Raw genomic sequence first — 718 nt, 5'->3', positions numbered from 1 at the left:
TGGACAAGTATGAAGCACTACAGAGAGAAACTGAGGGTCAGAGTCAAATTCTGACTAAAATTCAACCTGTACTTGATCTTATTATCTATTTTTTAATAAATATATGTCGATGGCTACATCACAGAAAACTGGACAATAATCTTTAAGAATAATGTTATCTGTAACTGCAGGAGAAAGCTCATCCAAACAGGAAAACATCTTTCTACCCTCTTTCTTCTCAGCCACTGCTGGAGGAAAGAAGACCAGGGGTCTTCGCATTTTCATTCCACCATTGCTTCCAGTAACTGTATTCAGTGCAATTATTATCTCTTCCCATGCCCATAAGAAAATAGCATAAAAAACAAACACGCATTCAGGTACTGTGACTCAAGTTAAGGTCTGGTAGGTCAATTAGCCAAACCATTGGCATTTCACAAACCCAGTTCTTTCTTGGTTTTTTGGTGGGCAAGTAAGTCTCCATAAGAGAGCAAATTTTCCATTCCAATCTATTCCATAATTACTAGCCCTGCTTCCATGCTAGGTCTCATACCCTACCCGTTCTCAAATCCTCTGGTGCAGATTTTTCGGAAGAGACAAAACCTTCCCAACATCACCTTGATACTGTAATGGTGTCCTTTTATGAGAAAAACAAACAAAAAGTCAACCATCATGTTTTCCTTAGCGGATCAGGAAATTCTGGCCCTTTTCTCTAACAAGGGAGAAAGATATCTTCAAGGAG

This window comes from Pteropus medius, unplaced genomic scaffold (assembly GCF_902729225.1).
Source record: "Pteropus medius unplaced genomic scaffold, Ma_sr-lr_union100, whole genome shotgun sequence".
NCBI classification, from domain to species: domain Eukaryota; kingdom Metazoa; phylum Chordata; class Mammalia; order Chiroptera; family Pteropodidae; genus Pteropus; species Pteropus medius.
This window is presented reverse-complemented; position numbering follows the sequence as displayed.